Source organism: Calonectris borealis, chromosome 1 (genome assembly GCF_964195595.1).
Source record: "Calonectris borealis chromosome 1, bCalBor7.hap1.2, whole genome shotgun sequence".
Taxonomy (NCBI): domain Eukaryota; kingdom Metazoa; phylum Chordata; class Aves; order Procellariiformes; family Procellariidae; genus Calonectris; species Calonectris borealis.
The window spans coordinates 79,778,831-79,798,566 of NC_134312.1; the positions used below are offsets into that span (position 1 = coordinate 79,778,831).

At 40.5% G+C, this 19,736-nt stretch overlaps 1 long non-coding RNA gene across 2 annotated transcripts in view; it reads left to right on the top strand.

The window, feature by feature from the left end:
- Positions 1–19,736, top strand: part of LOC142087681 (uncharacterized) — a 112,185-nt gene that overhangs the window by 23,356 nt on the left and 69,093 nt on the right. For both annotated transcript variants that reach the window (XR_012675558.1, XR_012675559.1), the window contains one exon: positions 5,073–5,258. This is a non-coding gene — a long non-coding RNA (uncharacterized LOC142087681). The remainder of the gene's footprint in view (positions 1–5,072; positions 5,259–19,736) is intronic.

Sequence of the window (19,736 nt, forward strand, 5' to 3'; positions counted from 1 at the left end):
CATGGAGAGCCGAAATCTCTAGCAGCTAGGTGGAGCAGACCGCTGGGAAAAGCGACTTAGCTGTGTGATGGCAAGATTCACCAGAGCTCAAATGTCAGTGCCCCTTCCATCACGGCTAAGTATCTACACATATGTAGACTCAATTCCAGGTGAAATCCTGGCCCCAGAGAGATGAGCGGAGTTTTAGCCAGGGATATCAGTGAAACCAGGGTTTAATTTGTAGTGTTTAAAAAGCCAGCGAATTTTTACATAACAGGACAAATACTTGTGATGCTTTTGGCTTGAATAGAGAGGTATAGATTCGCTTCCTGACAGAATCGGCAACAGTCACTTCGAAAGGTTTACTCATACTTACCTAGTCACAGTTCATTTATAGCTAATGTAACTATCTCCTGTTTATTGAACTGCAAACACATAAATGCATAGCAAGGTGCTGGAAGTTAGAAAATGTTCTCATGGGGTTTTTTTTTGGTGGGAGGCTTAAATGTAACTCAAGTTTCAGTGGTTAAAATTAAAAAACAAGGTTATTTTTTCCTTTTCAGAAATGAAACGTTATTGAGCTGTATGGTGTGTATAATGGTAAATAGCTAATATAGATATGTGTAGTGGCAGTAGTGAAAAGAGGTGTCAAGAGAATTAAGAACATTTGTAAGACTAATATGGAAAGATGTGTTTAATTCTTTAAAAGAAAGAGTAAAAAAAGAAAGCCTCCCCAAAGGTTTCATTACTACCAGTTTACTGCTCTTGCCGTTCTTACTTCCCACGTCACGAGGAGTTCAATGGTCCATATTGCAACGAGACTAATAACATTATCATCCTTCCTACCTTCTGTATGCTCCTTCCACCACAGTGACAGGGAGAGAGCTCTTCTAGAAGACTTCTTTTATGGGCTGATCTTTTTGTCTTCACCATGTTTTCTTTGTTGTTGTTGATCTTCTCCACAGAACCCCTACACACACTAGATACATAGCAAAGTTTTTTCCCATCCTTTGCAATGACAGGTCTTGTACATCCTTCATCCTAATCCACCGTCTCTTTCCTACTCACAAACGGCTTCTGAGTCTCAGGCTCTTCGCTGACTGTGAATGCAGCTGGGAACACGGCCCTCCCCCCCCCACTTCCTTAAGTTGGCTCTCAGAGACCACCGCAGATGGTCTGTACCTCATACATAATAAAGATTTTTTTTTTTTTTCTTTTTCTGAGGCAGGTTTCTATGAATGCAAGAGACAGACACTCTGGCAAGCTTAGACTTGTGTTTTTATATTTTTTTCTAAGTGAGCCTTGGGGGACTTCTTTGCCATAGTTTGGAACTCCATAATAGCTTATGGAGCTCAGTAATATCTTGGAGCCAGAAGTAGGAACCTGATTTGTCCACTCGATCTTTTCTTAGGGGAAATTATATACGTTAGCAAAATTAAGTTAGGGCACAGCTTGACAAGAAAAAGTAAAAGCACTCCAGGAACTGATGAAAATTGGTTGCTTTAGGAAGGCGGACTTCTAATAAAAGTATAGTATAGTGTATAGTATAGTATAGTATATAGGTTTGTGCTAACTGTGTTTAGAAGTACTTTGGGGTGGCCTGTTATAACTATGTATTTCTTACTACTCCTACTAAGTTTTTTCAATGAGTTTACTCTGCGCTATTTTTAGACTTGACTAATGAACTCTGTGTACCAAAATGTACCCGGGACCTCATGTAAGAGCCAAACAAGCATTTTCCAGTGTCAGATGGTTGAAGTTCTAGGTAGCTCAACACTGTTGCTTCCCAGTTCCTTTGTATATTGTCATATTTATGTTTTTACACTCTGTGTTACAGTAGTCATAAAAACAGGTACATGTGTGGAGATCTATTTATGGGTCTTGCTGTGCATGTGCTTTGATTTTCTGTTATATGTGGAAGCTGCTTGCCTGCATAGGGCTGTTCTTGATCTCAGCAGTATGCTTTGGGAGCTGAAAATGTAGAACATATGCAGGAAAAAAATAATAGATTTATACCAGCAGTTTAGCAGTTGATTTGACCCCCATGAGAAAGGATATGTCAAGGTCAGGTATGGGGTTGTATTTTTTGAAAAGATATGGGAAAAATGTCCTAAGTTGGATTTTGTTCATGATGAGGAAAAATTTTTACAGGTATCCTTCTCTGTTTTGTATGTTGATACTGTAGGAAGGTTACTCATTAGTAACAACTGCAGTCCAGAATCAACTCAGGGATTTCAGAGTATTCGCTAAAATACTTTGGGATTCAAGTGCCTGAAAGAATAGTTGGCTCTTAGAGAAAAAAAAAACACTGGTGGCAGGTAAGACACGCTTTTGGGGCCTGAAGAGTGTCAGGGTAAGAGCTCTAAGGAGTGAACAGAGTAAATAAAATCTTGTGAGAAGAGACTAGCTCCAGAAAACATGCTGGTTAGGCAGCAATGATCAGCAACATAGAATGATCATAGGATCATCCTTCAGGTTGGAAGGGGCCTCAGGAGGTGTCTAGTCCAACCTCCTGCTCAAAGCAGGGTCAGCTGTGAGATCAGACCAGATTGCTCAGGTTTCATCCAGTTGGGTCGTGAAAGCCTGCAAGCATGGAGACTGCACAACCTCTCTGTGCAGCCTCTTCCATTGCTTGACTAACCTCGTGGCAGAAAATTTTTTCCTTATTTCCAGCCTGAACCTCTCATATTTCAACTTATGTGTGTTGTCTTTTGTTCTTCCACCACACCCCACTGTAAACAACCTGGCTCTGACTTCTCAATAACCTCCCCTCAGGTATGGGAAGGCTATCACCAAAGCCTTCTTTCCTGCAGGCTGAGCAAACTCAGTTCCCTTGGGCTCTTCTCACAGGGCGAATGCTCCAGCCCCCTGACCGTCTTGGGGTCCTCCTTTATCTGCATTGCGGTAACGCTCAGCAAGCTGATGAGTGACACAGGAGGCCTATCTGGACGTTGCTGGGGCTATCACATGCAGGTCCACGTGATGGTTGTAGTCTGGACAGGGTTGGTGGCCGCACATGAGCCATACTGCTCTCTCCAACCTCTTCTAAGGTATATCGGTATTTTTGCTGACCATCAGCTAGAAGCACTGCCAGGAGCTGATGCTGTTGGCTGGCCTGGCCTTGGCCTTCTCAGCAGATTCCTGGGTTAATGGTGTGGCATTACTAATTTCAGGTATTAATTTAGAAAAATATTAGCCTGGATTCGAAAATCATGACATATTTTAAATGCGGTAAGATGTTAAAATGCTGTAGAGTTTCTTTTACTTTGCTGGGTGGTTTTTGAACTGCTGAGATACACATTTTAAGCACAAGCGTTAGAGATATACTTAGTCTTAAAAATTGTTAAGTGCCTTGTAATTGCATAACTGCAGGAGCCAAGGCTTTAGAAACAATACTGAATATCATGAAATTTATGATTTGGTTTTAAAATTAAGCAACATTGATAAGATCAAGAGCCTGTTGCTTTTGTAAAGCAAATGTTCATCTAAGAAGGGTTTTTTCAAATAGTGAACCATCTCTGTAAAGTTCTAAAATGATAGCTGCTATTGTGTGCTCATCTGCTTGGCACAGTAATTAAAGTATACATTAATGCTCTAAGACACGCATTTAGAAGTATGGATTGAAATTAATCACCCTGACACTATATAAATTGCTTGCCGAGTACAATGGCATATATGTTTCTATAGAAAGTTGCATGTTTGTGTATTCTACATGGGTGCAGTTAAATTTAATATTTCATATATTTAATTTTATTAAATATAATTTAAATATTAAAATACAATTAATTTTATTAAATATATGTGGGGGTTTATGACATATTTAACCTATCTGGGACAAGCATTTTTAAAGGTAAATCTTGCACTGTAATAACCACTGAAGATTAAATTGTCAAGATACTCAAATATCGGCTCAAGGAGTCTTTGAGTTGTCCATAAGCATCTGTGTGAACAGGGCAACTGGAATTCCTATCTCTGCAGGATTTGAATCATGCGAGATGACTAGTTCGCACATACACACTGCAGATGGGGATGAGTCTCTCACAGCACACCAGGCTTGGTCCCTCTCTCGCAAACTGCAGAATGGATTTTTATGAGAGACGAGCTTTGTGGAGGAGGCCCTTCTCTAGTTAAAAAGCGTGATAGTTCTTCAGCCATTAATTATTTTTATCTTAGATCTAAGCTTGTGGTGTTGATTTCATCTCTGGCTTCCTGAACACTGCAGTGTCCTTAGGAAATCTCCAGTGTGAATTTACAGGCTGTACAGTTACAAAGTGAGGTACTGCCAATGACGGTAACACAGTTACTCCTCATACTAGAAAACCTTTGTAATAAATAATCTGCAAGATGCTTGAGAAACGGTTCTGTTACTCCTATACTGGACAATCATCAGATCAGGTTTACTCTGTTATTTTACAGACTACGTGACTTGTAAGTCAAAAAGCAGGTGTTTGTCCTTTTCACGTCGCTGAAATGCATGCAGCGTACAGTTCAAAACAATACTGCTGTCCTGCTTTACAATGCAGATAACTTCTTTTCTCTTACAGTTTGTCTCACTGTATAGAGAGCGGTTGGAAATATATGTGCGCATTGCTCGATCTGTTGCTTTTTCCTCATGGTACAGTGCAGTCTCCTGACAAAGGGTGTTGTTCTGTGCAGTGCAATCACGAAGCTAATGGATTAAGATAGAGAAGTATCTAGCAGCGTGTAGATGAAAAGGACACAAAAAGAATAAAATCGTTGTATGGGGAATTGTTTGAGAATTGCTGCCCTTTCAAAGTTAAAATGTGTACACTTAAAATGTCTTGTTCTTCCCTGCCTGCACTCTGATACAGGACCCAATTTTTAAAAACGGATGTTTCTGTAAAACTTTGATTTTTAGACTCGCACTTCTGTACATACTTCTTTGTATGTTTGAGATCTAAATGCAGTGTTCAGGCATCCTTTCTTTTACAGCTAATATTGATGACCCTGCCCAAGAGCTACAAAAGCAGAAAAAAGAAAACTCTTACAGACATTTGCTGCTTCAGTTGATACATATTTACATGTTTATACATAGTGGAAGATTTTTCTCTTTTTTTTAATTATTTTTTCAGTGTATCAGCCTGGATGTAGTCTCCCTGTAAGGAGTGTGAAATTTGCAGCAGCAGAACTACGGTTTAACACTGAAAAAGCTCTTCTTCATCTGAACCGTCATTCAAAACACAGGATGAAAGTAGCCGAATAGAAGTTTTCTATCACATTGTCTGCAGGACTCCTAGAAGATTCTTCTGAAACTTGGGGTAAGGTTAAAAAAAAGAACAAATAACTTAGCTGTAAAATAGAAGCTGATATGAAGTGTGAAGGTATAATTCTAGGGCAGAGAAGAAGATACTGTTTGTGCATTGACCTCTATACTGAAATGGCTATAGGAGCAATTCCATGTAAGAAAATTTCAATGCAGTAGTTGTTAAAATAATGAAAACAGAAACAAGAACAAGCCCAAGTTTACTACCAGGATTAAATATATATATATTTGAAGAAATTGTTTGCTATTCAAAAATGAAAACATCTATTATGTTTTCTTTATTTTTTGATAATATATGCCAAAGTACAGAAGTGTTTAACCGTGAAAAATAATTTTTAGTGTGAGTATGGAGAGTATGAATCGCTGAGTAGTACGATATGTTTTGGCTTGCTTAGCTCCTGAGAAATAGCTGAAATATTTGCACTGTATACAGTTAATGTTGTTGCCTTGTTCTTAGTGTTTTTGTTTTCAGTAGTGGTATCCATTATGTTACATTTGGTGAATTAAATTCTTCCAGTTTATTTCCTTATTGCTATGTCAATTTAGTACAGATTGTTGGGGTGTCATCAGGATACCTCCTCTGTGACTGTAGTCCTAGTATTTCATATAAAGAGCATTTTCCAAGGGATATCAATACTTTCTCGTACACATGAGTCTTTTTCTTCTGCTTCTGTTTCAGGTCATATATATAGCTAAAATTCATGCCAAAGACCTTGTTGTCTAAATGTATATTGGGTATAGTTCTTAATATTGCAGGTGTTTACGTTCATGGCAATATAAAATGCTTCTTAGGACAAATAATGGAATGCTCATATAATAGCCTTAGGAATTTGGCCAGGGCATACAAACAATTTATTTTTCATTTTTTTATAGTCAGACAAGTTTATAATTAAGACAGTAACGGGCATAAGCATTCTTGCAGCCTTTGCATCTCATCTTTCTCGTTAACATCAAAGAGAATAGTTGTGGTAGAAAACATAGCAGTTGGTAATAAGTGTGGGAGAATCAATAGCATGCAGATTTATTATTTTTTTTTTTTTTTAAAATCTGGTTGTCCCCTATCCTCCTGTTGTCTTATATCTGCAATAAAGGAAAAGCATGCATATTTTTTTTTGTTATCATTCCAACTGCTGTAGATAAAAACGATAGCCATACACTGGTACCACTGCACTCCCCAGACCACCAGACGTATTAATGAAAACGTGCGAAGACTTATAAAACCATTACATCAGTGTCTTATTTCTATAAATGGCAAGTGTAAATTACCCTTTTGCTGATGAATCCATTGGACTCATCTGTAGCCTGCGTGGTCCAACTATGGATTAAATCAAGAACATGATAAAGCTGAACAGGAATCCTGGCATAGGATGATATTACTTTGTTTTGCACAGGAAACACATATGCGGGTGAATATATGTGTGTTCATGCATACATGTGTACAAATACATAAATGTGTTTTGGATTTACTGTGTCTGAGGACAAAGCCCTATATGTGACGGACTTTTTAACTTGAGGGGTTGTGCATCTTTTGTGTCAGTTCTGAGACAGTTGAGATCAGCTGAATTACCAATTCTGGAGGGTCGCTGGGTGTAAGAGAGAGAGTTGCCAGCAACACAGTGTCTCTGAGGGCCCTTTGAGTCTATGATTTGATTCCTCTCACAGCTTGGTCCAAAATAGCGTGTATTTGTTGGCTGTGAAGACCATTTATCTCTGCAACAACTAGGGACATTTGTTTGGGGCAGTGCATATCTGCTGGAAAGGTACCAGGGGGTTGTGAGTTTCAAGGCCTTAAAATAATTGTATCGAGTAATGACTTCCATTGATTAAATGTTACCAGTTTGCTGATTCTTGTCTTGGTTTATGTCAATGCTGTTAAAAAGCTAAGATTTGGGTGTTCATATATTTTACACTGAATTTAAAACATAAATAGCTCACCATAAGAATCTTCCTATAAAAAAAGAGAGAGAGGAAAAATCAGTCTGATTAAGAGATGGTTGTTCTTATTAAGAAAATAGTGAGTTATTATTGCTACCTCTGATGTACATAAGTCTAGTTATACGTATGTCTCTTTAGGACTAGACCTCAGAAGAAATTGCAAGATCAGAGTCTAAATTAAAACCTCCTAAAACTTGTTCCTCATGCACTTTTAAGGAAGTGGTCTATTCCAAGATCTCTAATGTATGAAATCTTGTTAAGTTTAAAGTCTCTGCAGGTTGAAGGTCATTTTTTGAGGAAGAAACCCAGCTAACAATAAAACCAGGTAACACCCAATGATATTGTCACAAAGAGTTAATTAAAATAAATTTGTAGGCAGAAGAACATCTGCAATCTGTACAATAAATACTAACCTGTTGAATGGTAGAGTAACACTTTCTTTCTTTTTACTGCTATTTTATTTCACAATTTCCTCAGTAATAATATGGTTTCTTTTGTAAAAACTAACCTTTGTGTCTTGGGCTAACTAACATTCAATACTCTTCTGTTGGTTCTCTCTTGTGTATTTGTGGGAGGATTTTTTTGGAACATACCTCAAGTCTTTTAATGCCCAATAAACGTTCCTTCAAATACAATTGCTCTGGATACTCTCAGGGGGAGGAGAAACTGTTCTCCCATGCTTCCCACGTCCTTGATAGGTGCAGCTGACTGTCAGCAACGCTGCTGATGCTGCATTGCTCCAGGTGGAAATAGAAATAGAAATAGAAATCAGTAAATCTGTTCTTGTCTCACCTGTTGCGAAGTGAGAAATGAGGCATTTTGAAAACAGATGCAAACGCAGATTCAAATTAAGTTTGCTCATTTCTGATTTCTCAGTTTCTGGCCTAGGGAGCATGGTGTTCTCAAATCCTTGAACTAGCAGAGGGGAAAGGCTGACCCGGTGCTTGTTACATTTCTTGAAAGTTAATTTACATGTGCTCAGATGAAGAAAGAGGTTTAGTTGTGTGGGGTTTTCTTTTCTCAGCTGCAGTTTTCTTTGTAATTCCATAAGAAATTGAATAATTTGGACTTTTCATACCAAAAGCTTTAGACCCACCTGTGAAAAGCAGATTCCCTTGTACACAAGAGATCTTAACTCGGCTGGTGAGAAATGAATACAGAAAATGGACAATGCAGTTGCTCCAATACTAAATTGCTCTTGCAAGCCTTTCAAGTCTGGATTTCTTTCCAGTCCACAGGAAATGACTGATAATCTTATTTTTTTCAGAGAAGGAATGTGCTGGAATAGAAATCCAGTATGCAACATAAAGATTAAGACACATCCTCAAGTTAGTTAATTAACTGGAAAGGTACTGTCTTTCTCCATCCAACTAAAATGATAGTAGTAAAGCAGGGAAAGCTGGTTGCCTCATATTTGCATTGTTTTCAGTTCCTTAGAGCATTGCCAAACTTAAAATATTTCGGATGAACTTTCAGTGCGGAGCATATTATTCAGACTTACTGTGGTAGGGCAATTTCAGTCAAAACAGTTAGCTTTTTCTGAGACAAGAGCAGTCTTACCTTTGGCATTTTATAAATTTTGAGGACTTTATGCTTTAACTGCAATCTTTTTCTCCTCAGTCCTCTAAATATAAATCCTTGTTCGTACACTCAGTTGGCTGATTGAATCTCCAGCTGAAAAGCGATTGTGAGAAGAATATATGTTCCTTGTAATTCAAACCTTTTTCTGATAGGTTCTGAAAAATGTCTACAGGCTTAAATAAATATGACAGTGGTCTTCAGTATGTAGCTCTTTCTCTCTGTACATAATTCCTGTGCAAGAGGTTCTGTAGGAAAAAGTGGCTCAGCTCTAGCTAACATTGAAAAAAGAAATTTTATTTTGAAGATTCAAAGAACAAAAGGAGCTTGCAAGGAATAGCGTAAGAAGGTAATTATATTCCGTGGGTAACCAGGAGAAAGCTAGAAAGGCAGTAATGTTAACTTTAGAGTATTTTGGGTAAGTCATAATCCTTCTATTATTTTGGTAAAAGTCATGTTCTGTATTTTCCATAGATATTACATTTTTACAAATTACCAAATAGGCTACCAAATATTTTCATAGTCTCATAATATTACTTGAGTACTTCCAATAACTTGCTTATATTAGTAATCAATGAAACTGAATTTTTAAACAAACAGTGATTAGCATACATGAATTCTCATCATTGGAAGCTACATACCCAGCTAAAGCAAAATCTGAGACAAGTAGACATCAGATGAGTTGATAGTTTCTACATTAAAGCACTAGGAGTGTAATTTCTCCGTAGGTGATGAAGTGAGATAGATGATTTTTCCCACCTACTTTAAAAACCTGCTCTGAAGGGAAGGGTTGTTTCTATAAGTGCCTACATCCTGTTCATCAGGTATGGCGAGTGCCTGTTGCTGGGCACCCAACGCCTGGCAGGTTGAATTCACAGGAGATGACCCGCACACCCATATTGCTTGGGACTGGAATCAGTGCCTGTTAAATTGACTGGGAAGAGGTGTGCTACTTTTAACAGGAGGCACCTCTGTCACATGCATAAGTGTCTTCTGTGTTCCTGCTTTGCAAAATGCATCAGGAATTATTATTTCTAATAAAAAGAAGTTTCTTCAATTCACTGTCAGCAATAAGAATGGCCTAGTTATTAAAAGCTATTAAATATATACAAGCAGAAAATCAAAATTAAACCTCACCAGTGAGGTTTTACTAAAAACGTTGACATTGAAGGAAATAAAATTAAGTCATCATATACTCCAGATACATTATTCCGTGCTGAATTTTTAAGAGTCTTGGTTTTGAAGCTTTGTATTTTTATTTACACCAGCAGCCTAATCACTGCAGTTCAGAAGAGCATTAGCAACATGTGGCTATTCCTGACAGATGCCACACTGGAGATCAAATTACTTAGGTGATTGCTAATAATGTTTTGTACCTGTGTATGCAATTGATGCCAAAAGCATCCTCAACTAACTAGTGGAAGCAGAGCTGTATAAATCCGAAGCTTAGTCTCATTCTTGTGTTTTGGGACTTAAAGCTCTTTCATCATGGACACCTGTATTACTTCTAAATGAGACACATTGGTATTTCAGCTTATTCCTGTTGGAGCCAGTCTTAAAATAGCAGCATGGCAGCTTGACTCCTGTTGCAAATTTTTTTATTTTTTAAATTGTCTCTGCTAAAAAAGCTGATTAAAAACTGGAAGTCAGTTGTCTCTTTTTAGGAAGTATCATAATCTGTTAACATCATCGTTTCTCATGCATATGAGTTAGTGTATTTCTTTACAGAGAGTGGTCAAAATTGGGGTAGAAAGGGGATGTGAAAAAGCTGCCAGTATTCTCATTTGAAATGTTAGTCTGACACTGCAGTTCATCAGTGACAGGTGAATCTGTTAAGACAATTCTGTCTTTATATTGTATCAGACATTATGTCACTCAGTCTTTGGGCTTCTGTGTGGTTTCGATACTTTCAGGGAAATGGATTGAGAAGCATGCCTTTTTTAGTAAATTAAACGCACCTCAGAGAATAAATAAAGGGATCTTAAAGGTGCATGCTACGTTCTCCCCTAAGAAGTAGCCACAATTTTAAATACAATCATTCTGGACTTAGCTGTGTGGTGAGGAATTCCTCTGTTAGGTATTTGACATGCTGTGGGGTATGCTGTCTTGTATCTCAAAGTGATTTCTGCTCTGCCTCAGTGTACTTGAGGCATAGTATTGCATTAGTGCTAAACTGACCTCAGGTACATCCAGTTGAATGGCCTGCACAACTTTCGTTAACCGTTTAGTCTCTCATCTAATGATTCTTATGGCTCCCAAGGTTTTCTCCACCCATGCCCCAGTAGTTTATAGGCGTGCTCAGTGATATGGCTGGGTGATACGGCAAGTTTTCTTTTCTGTGAACAAGTATCTGGTATGAAACCACATCCCAACTTTGGTATTACTGCTGCAGAACACAGAACTTATTAAAGCTGATTTAAAACTCACCATTGAATTTCACTGCTTCCTAGAGGTCTAAAATACTGCTCTCAGATAGTTCCTTAGCCCTACAGAGCAGCCCACAGGCTGGTTAGTGTGGCTGTAGCATCCAGACAACCTGTAACGCAGCCACGGAGGTGTTTGATTAGGAACCTAATCTTTGCTCTCATTTACCAGTCGGTGCCTAGCACTGACGCTTGCTTCTGACAGCCTGGCCCATAATACATGCTCAGAGGCTAGTCTTTAATTTTTCCTTTACGTTGGACCTTGAATGAAGAATATCTCTCTTCAGGTGGCCTGAGAGGAGGGACATTTTGGGTATGCTTTTAAGAAACCAGGTTTAGATGGTGGGTAAAACCCTACCAGTTTTGAGGTCATTATCTCTCGTCTCATATTTTTGAAGACTTTAGACAGTTCCAGCCTGATGTGCTGCCTATCAGGGGGCTGTAGCAATTCTTGAGATTGATAGCAGAATAGGAGAAGGTGGTACGTTGAAGATATTGGAGCTCTTTTACAGGTGATATCTGGTATTCTTTGATTAAATCTGAACATGTGATATACAGGATATGATTCTTATTTTGTTGGGGTTTTTTTAAATGAATTCTTTTTTTATGGGAGAGAACGGCTTCTGCTATATGAAGGCTCCAGAGTGCGTGCTGTTGGTGAAAAGTAAATTTAAGGGCATGTTATTTCTAATGGAAATGTGGAACTGCTGTGGTCATGGGTGCACAGACTGCTCTAAATTCATAGGTTCAAGCAGCACTACTGCTCCGACTACAGATACTGATTATAGGATAATAATATAAAGAAAGTGCAATGTGGCCTTTTCCCAATTTTAGATATGGTTTAGCAGCTAGAAATGAAATTAATCAATGCCATTTGACCACTCAGCTCTCTGTGGAAGAGCTCCACAAATCACGAGTGAGTCTAGGGCTACCAAGATGGTTGACATAATCAGAAGGTACATCTATAAAACTGGTTTTGTACAATCTGGGTTCAAGCAATTATCTGGCGTTCCTGCTCTTTTTTTTAATTTCTGTTCTCTTGAGTATTATTAGACAATGAAATTCTGTGTCCACAAAATTCAGATTTAGTAAACTGGCCACAATAAACAATTATTTATAAATAAAAGCATGAAAGAATAAATAATTTTAAGTGTATATTAGATTTAATTGTAACAGCTGTGCGATATATTATTCTCAGACTCTGGAATGAGGAGCTGGGACTGACGTAAGTTGCTCTGAGTATTCCCCGGATTAAAAATTCTTGCTGTTTGGATTCTGTCATGAAATGGTTGGCATCCCAACAATCATGACAAGTGTGTATGTTGGCAAGGAATTAAAAATGAGTGGTGCCTCTGAAATTTTGCAGGAGGTTTACTGCCTGGGGATGGTAGACAGTTGTAGCTGTTACTAATGCCGTTCTGTTGTCCATGTTGCAGCTAATTTCTAAAACAAAGCAAGATTGGTCGCACATTCCACTTGGTAATAGAACTGCTACGTTTGGTTTTCTTTGAGCATTTTCTGACACTGGCATTTTTATGTGCCCATTTCATTTTTTTGTTGTTGTTTTGATAATAAATCTGACTACAAAACCTCTCTGCCTTTAAACCGCAGTAAGGGCTGCTTGATTTTTCAAGCATGACCCTCCTAAAATATTTACCCTCAAGAGGAAATACCTGATTTTTCATTTGTCTTTGATCCAGTCTCATCAATGCAATTTTACTTCTTCAAACAATTGAGCCTGCAGTTCATTATAGTGCAAGACCGGAACCTTTCTGTTACCTTATTTTTAGCAACAATTACATCGAGCCTTAAAATTGCATTTGCAAAAAGAAAGGCCTGCACCAATCCCTGATCTTAGCCCTTAAAATTTGCTGTCACTTACGCTTCCAAGAGGATTGAATTCCAGCACCTTTGTTCTGCTGAGAGAAGAGCAGTTGGAGGTGAGGCGTTGTTTGGTGGTGTGGCTTGATGATATTTCTCTACGGCCAAGTTGAATTAAGCATACAGTAACCTCACAAAACTATTTCAATTCTCACGTCTTTGTTTGCAGTATTTTCACTTACTCTCCTAAAGTACATTAAACAATGTTTTTACTTCTTTGAGGTGTAGCGTTGTTTGGCTCGTGTACTTGATCTAAGGATCCTGTGTCTGCTTTACAGTCAGTCCCTCCGGGGGTGGTTGTGTGTGACCCATTTTGAAGTGCTGGCTGTCATGTGAATGTTAATGGCCACCTCCACCTACGAAATGAGGGTGGATGGTCGGAGAGCACTTCAATGCCATGCCTCAGGCAGGAGCACCCTTGGTGGTGACTCAGTGGAGCTTCTCAACCCGAGGCGGCGAGGCACTCTGCACCTGCAAAGCAACTTAGCCCAGCAGGAGGGACTGAGAGGGAGCTCTGTTCCTACGGGTTTTAGCATCTTCCCAGAGCAGAGCCGCTGACTATTTTTCAGAGCTTATGTACTTGATTAAGACATAATTTCCCTTCAGCTTATGGAGCTGAGAAGCTCTTAGAGGCACAAATTAATGGGGACACAGGTTGTGTCTGCTACAGAGTCGAGGAGCTGTGCTGCAGAAGAGAAAAATCATTCTGCTAGGTGATTTGTTTAGGTTCAAGCAATGCTTCCAGAAATTTTCAAGCAGGAATGTTTATCTGCAATTGGGGCTGACTGACACCATCACTTCTTCTTACGAAACTCTCCATTAGAGAATGTTGTAGTTTTCTTAAACACTATTGTTAGAAGTCTAGGAAAAGAATTGTAATACTTAGGCAGGAGGGAGGTGAGGGAGGATACTTCAGAAGATTTGGAGGTGTCTGCCAAGCTTGTCAGAACAACCTCCTGTCACTGTGGCTGTGGCAACTCAACTGGAACTTGGAAAGAGGAGCCTAGTTTGCCAGTTTGAAAAACTGGATATTTTATTCGCATTGCACCTGACTGAAATATCCGCATATTATATGTAGTAACGCTCTCCAAATACCCGTATTAAAGTTGGCTGCAAAAATATGGAGCCCTCATGTTATTTAGCTAGCATACTGTGTATAGAAACATGGTTAGCATCAGGCAGGCTGAGAGAGACCCACAGAGAGGAAAAAAGCTGATTAACAGCACCTAGAAATGGGCAAATTAGTCCCCTGCAAGGAATCAGAGCACTAGAATGTGAAACTTCCAAGCCAAGAAGATTTCATGTGTATGTGGAAGAATTGTGTCTGTATATGAACCTGACAAAGGGAATAAAAATGACAAAGAGAAGGTACAGCTTTTTCACATCTTCACAGGACAAAATGAAAAAGTGAAATAAAATTGCCAGGAATGAATACACAAACTCTGGAACAGCTGAGGAAAATATTTGAGGAAAATATACACAAGGTATCAGAGGGATACTTTTCTCTAAATCCCAAAAGCAAGAAGCAGGGAAGAGGATAGATGCTTGCATCGTGTTGCTGAGAATTCTGGCATGCACATGTACTTTAGAGACATAAAAGATCTCCTAATTAGAGACAGGATCATTTGTGGGACATGTGATTCCAGTTTATAGGGGGAATTGCTGAGAAAAAGACATCTAACCCTAAAGGAATGAATCAAAGAACAAGAACAGCTGAACTGTCCAGGGAAAGGAGCAAAACGACGGCTGCTCTTGCAATACATAAGCTACGCTTAAAATGAATCCAGGAAACGGGGCAGAGACAGGCTCATGAAGTATGCCGCTGTGGTAGTGTGCTGGTACGCTCCTCTGAACACGTACTGGAAGGAGCGTGGAAATCATCATTACTGAGGTCTCAGTGCTGCATGCAGCCTCTTTTGTGAAAAAGCAGCTGTACTTAAAGTTACAGAGAAATTTCCAAGGTACAGGAGGAAATTTACAGCAAGGCTTAAGCAAATTCAACATCTTGTAGCACGTGTCCACTGCAGAAAGTGGTTGCCGCATATGTTTTAAGCTACTGATCGCAACAACTGTACTTGCCTTACACTCGTGGATCAGCAGCCACTCGCATGGCGGTGAGGACGTGGAGCCAGCCAGCAGCACTGCTGCGGGGAGTGACAGCAAGGCACCGCTGGGAAGCAGAGGGCAGGACGGGTGCGACCAGGTTGTGTGGAGGCAACCATCCGGGCCAGTGGTGAGATGAAGGCTGTGAGCAATGTATGAAAGCAAAGTAACATTAGGGGCTGGTAGGAATGGAGTCACAAGAGCATAATTCAGTGAGCAGCCAGACTGTGCCGTGTGTGTCTGGCTGACGCCTCGTGGGCTCTCTCGTCCTCGGCCAGAGATAGAGGAGGCAGAAGGAAACTAACAGGCAGTATGGCGGGGCTTCAGCAAGGTGAAAGCACGTTCTGTTTCAGTAGAACAGGAAACAAGAGACACTTCTGCAGTTCAACGTGTGTGAAGGAATATGAAATCAAACTGGTGGCGATGAAGGCCAGCCTTTAGGTGTCTTTAGGTTAGCAACCTCTAGTTAGTCACCAAATGTTTGCATGAAAAGCACAACAGCTGTCAAAAAGAAAGTTGTGGTGACCTGTCTGCGATTCAGAGAGAGGAGGACAAGTAGGAAGATAATATTTGAAAGAGGCACCAGGGAGTTAATCTATGTGAGCATGACCTGAATGTTACCCCCATTTTTTTGTGTTTCTGTACACGGTTCTCTAAAGAAAGGCCAATTACGTTTTAGAAGAATAGGGGCCTCTGATGTTGTTATTCATCATGTGGTACATGAAACACTAACACTAACTCAGAAATTGTGAGTTAACCTTGTCCTTTCATCACGTATGATCATCTCATCACTAGACTGGTGACTGCTCAAAGCTTCCCGAAAATGGTTGGGCCCCAGACAACTAAACTTTTATACATCAGTACAAAAGCAGCAAAGAAGATGAGAAGGAAAACTGATGTCCCAAGAGACAAAGCATAGTGGTTTGGATAGTTCTGCTTAGAAAGTCACTTGTGGCTTTTATAATGAGGAACTTAAGGTTTGAATTTTCAGACTTATTAGCTGTACATTTGTTTGTTTTTTATTAACTTAATATACTATGTGCCACATTTTCTTTGGGGTATTGAGTCAAGTGATGGATTAATCCAGTTTAGCTCTAAATGCACAGGCTTTCTTTTTTAGAAAATTTTGAAGAGATTTGGGTCTCAAATTTCCTGAATTATTTTATTTTATGTCTGTATATTTTTGGTACAGCAGCTAATGTTTTCTGTCCTGTTTCATTTCTGAGAATATGTGCTTCTGGCTAAGGTAGAAAGGTAATGTAGTTTCTGTTTGTTCTCTTTCTTGACCTGTGAGAATTAGAGTTGTCTTCTTATATGAGCAGACATAGTTAAACCATTTCAGTCTACAAAAGAATCCCTGGCAGTTTGCAATCCCCTAGCTCTCTGCTCCAATAGAAAAGAAAAACAGGTTTTAAAAAGTCTGAGAAAGATATGGCTATTAAGCTAATACAGTATACTTCATTTAGCTGCTAAAAATCTTGACTGTTAACAGTGATTAAATATAATTGCATCAGAAAAGGTGGTGTAAAAAAAAAAAAAACACCCTGACTTTCATTAGAAGCTATCTTTAGGAAATCCTGATTACTTGTGTAAAAAGTTACATGTAACATTGCTGTCTTATTTTTGGTAGTGCTTTGAAGGTTTCTTAAACCCAGGAATATGTAGAAAGAATAAATAAACCATAGCAGAACAAATACACATTTCTGAAGTATTCTGCTAGGTTTCATTATATATCTTCAGTACGTGTGGTTTATTTGAAAAGAAAATTGGGCATAAAACTGAAAAGTTAATGGAAAAATATTCAACCATCTTCAAGATCTGACTAAATAATAAAGATATTTGCAAGAAAAAGCAAATGAACAAACCACCAGATATGTGCCAGATGAAATTTTCATTGAATGGAATGGAAGGACTCCCAGTAATTTCAGTTAAAGCTATTGAATTAATTATCTTTTTTTTTTTTTTTTTGCTACTCTTCAGTTTGGAAGGGAATCTGTTCATTATTGTAAGAGCTGAAAAACAATTTGCTAAACTTTTTCTCTTATTTTCATATATTTAAAATCTGAGCTATGTCATGTTCTTAACACTACACAATCTTTATAGAGGTTTTAAAATTTCTCCAAGTTATGTGATCTGAAAAAGTTCTTCCTAGACAGTAAAACGTTAACAAATTAAGCAGTTTTGGTATAACGCAGAATACCACACACTGTTCTGTATCCTTGGAGCTGAACTGGGTATTTGCAGATTTGGTTTTATTCTGTAGACTATGAGAAATTGTATAAACTGAAAGAGGATGGTAAAACCTCCTTCAGTGAAATATTGAAAATTATGGAATAACCTAATTCTTACATAGCTTTGTCACTGCCAATGTTAAATATTACTGCAAGTATTTATTGCAAGAGCCTCAGTTACTGCTGAGACAAAATGTGATGGTTGGAAGCCATCTTGGGCATAGTGATCACGAAATTAGAGTTTTCAATTCTTGGAGAAGTAAGGAGGGGAGTCAGCAGAACTGCCACCTTGGACTTCTGGAGGGCAGACTTTGGCCCCTTTAGGAGACTGGTTGACAGAGTCCCTTGGGAGGCCGTCCTGAAGGGCAAAGGGGCGTAGGAAGGCTGGATGTTCTTCAAGAAGTAAATCTTAAAGACGCAGGAGCCGGCTGTCCCCACGCGCCTGAAAGATGAGCCAGCAGGGAAGAAGACCAGCCTGGCTGAACAGAGAGCTTTGGCTGGAACTCAGGAAAAAATGGAGAGTTTATGACCTTTGGAAGAAGGGGCAGGCAGCTCAGGAGGACTACAGAGATGTCGTGAGGTTATGCAGGGAGAAAATTAGAAGGGCCAAAGCCCAACTAGAACTTAATCTACTACTAACTCAGGAAGAGTACAGGGATCGCGTTAGGTCGTGCAGAGAGGAAATTAGAAAGGCAAAAGCCCAGCTAGAACTCAACCTGGCCACTGTCGTGAGAGACAACAAAAAATGCTTTTATAAGTATGTTAATGACAAAAGGAGAGCCAAGGAGAATCTCCATCCTCTATTGGATGCGGGGGGGAACGTTGCCACCAAGGATGAGGAAAAGGCTGAGGTACTCAACGCCTTCTTTGCCTCAGTCTTTAGTAGTCAGAATGGTTATCCTCAGGGTACTCAGCCCCCTGAGCTGGAAGACAGGGACGACAAGCAGGATAAACCCCCCATAATTCAAGAGGATGAAGTTCATGACCTGCTATGCCACCTGGATGTTCACAAGTCTATGGGGCCGGATGGGATCCACCCGAGGGTTCTGAGGGAGCTAGCGGAGGAGCTTGCCGAGCCGCTCTCCATCATTTACCAGAAGTCCTGGTTAACTGGGGAAGTCCCGGACGACTGGAGGCTCGCCAATGTGACTCCCATCTACAAGAAGGGCCGGAAGGAGGATCCGGGGAACTACAGGCCGGTCAGCCTGACCTCGGTGCCGGGGAAGATCATGGAGCGGTTGGTTTTGAGGGTGCTCACGAGCCATGTCCGGGACAACCAGGGGATCAGGCCCAGCCAGCACGGGTTCATGGAAGGCAGGTCCTGCTTGACCAACCTGATCTCCTTCTATGACCAGGTGACCCGCCTAGTGGATGAGGGAAAGGCAGTGGATGTGGTCTACTTGGACTTCAGTAAGGCCTTTGACACTGTCTCCCACAGCATTCTCCTAGAGAAGCTGGCGGCTCACGGCCTAGACAGGTACACTCTTCGCTGGGTAAAAAACTGGCTGGACGGCCGAGCCCAGAGAGTTGTGGTGAACGGAGTTAAATCCAGTTGGCGGCCGGTCACGAGCGGTGTTCCCCAGGGCTCAGTTTTGGGGCCGGTCCTGTTCAATATCTTCATCAATGATCTGGACGAGGGGATCGAGTGCTCCCTCAGTAAGTTTGCAGACGACACCAAGTTGGGCGGGAGTGTTGATCTGCTGGAGGGTAGGAAGGCTCTGCAGAGGGACCTGGACAGGCTGGATCGATGGGCTGAGGCCAACTGTATGAGATTCAACAAGGCCAAGTGCCGGGTCCTGCACTTCGGCCACAACAACCCCAGGCAACGCTACAGGCTTGGGGAAGAGTGGCTGGAAAGCTGCCCAGAGGAAAAGGACCTGGGGGTACTGGTTGACAGCCGGCTGAACATGAGCCGGCAGTGTGCTCAGGTGGCCAAGAAGGCCAACGGCATCCTGGCCTGTATCAGAAATAGTGTGGCCAGCAGGAATAGGGAGGTGATCGTGCCCCTGTACTCGGCACTGGTGAGGCCGCACCTCGAATACTGTGTTCAGTTTTGGGCCCCTCACTACAAGAAGGACATGGAGGTGCTGGAGCGCGTCCAGAGGAGGGCAACGAAGCTGGTGAAGGGCCTGGAGCACAAGTCTTATGAGGAGCGGCTGAGGGAACTGGGGTTGTTTAGCCTGGAGAAGAGGAGGCTGAGGGGAGACCTCATCGCGCTCTACAACTACCTGAAAGGAGGGTGTAGCGAGGTGGGTGTTGGTCTCTTCTCCCAAGTAACTAGCGATAGGACAAGAGGAAATGGCCTCAAGTTGCGCCAAGGAA